Genomic DNA, 499 nt, shown 5'->3' on the forward strand with positions numbered 1-499 from the left:
GCCCCAAATAGTCCACGTTGGATCGTGCAGCCCGAAACCCGTGTCGGCCACGTGACGAGGCGGTTACTTCAACGCCCGGGCGCGGAGGGAGGAGGCGAAGCCAACTCTTCCTCCCCAAACTCCCCCCGTTCCTTCGGCTCCTGATGAGCCCCCCCTGGGTGCTGGGAGCCCGCCTCGGGGGTCACCCCCACCCCGCTTCGGGGGGCTGCCAAACTTCGCAGCCCTGGCTGCGGCAGTGCAGGCTCCCCCAGTGGGGGCTGATCCCAGAGGTGAAAGGAAAAAACCCCATGGAATAATTTCCCAGCCAGGATTTTATTCCCACTATTCCCACTATTCCCACTATTCCCACTATTCCCATTATTATTATTATTTATTTTGTAGTGCCTCGTGGCGGGGATCGATGGCGCTCGTTGCCACTTGCTGTAGCTTAATTGCCAAGGAGCAAGGGTTGGGGCTGGGGCAGCGATCGGGGGGAACGGGGGGGCCCCCCCCCCAGCCC

At 61.5% G+C, this 499-nt stretch overlaps 1 protein-coding gene across 1 annotated transcript in view; it reads left to right on the top strand.

The window, feature by feature from the left end:
• Positions 1–499, top strand: part of IGF2BP1 (insulin like growth factor 2 mRNA binding protein 1) — a 29,185-nt gene that overhangs the window by 983 nt on the left and 27,703 nt on the right. The window lies entirely within an intron of this gene.

The sequence above is a fragment of the Egretta garzetta genome, unplaced genomic scaffold, assembly GCF_000687185.1.
Source record: "Egretta garzetta isolate BGI_Z169 unplaced genomic scaffold, ASM68718v1 scaffold498, whole genome shotgun sequence".
Lineage (NCBI taxonomy): Eukaryota > Metazoa > Chordata > Aves > Pelecaniformes > Ardeidae > Egretta > Egretta garzetta.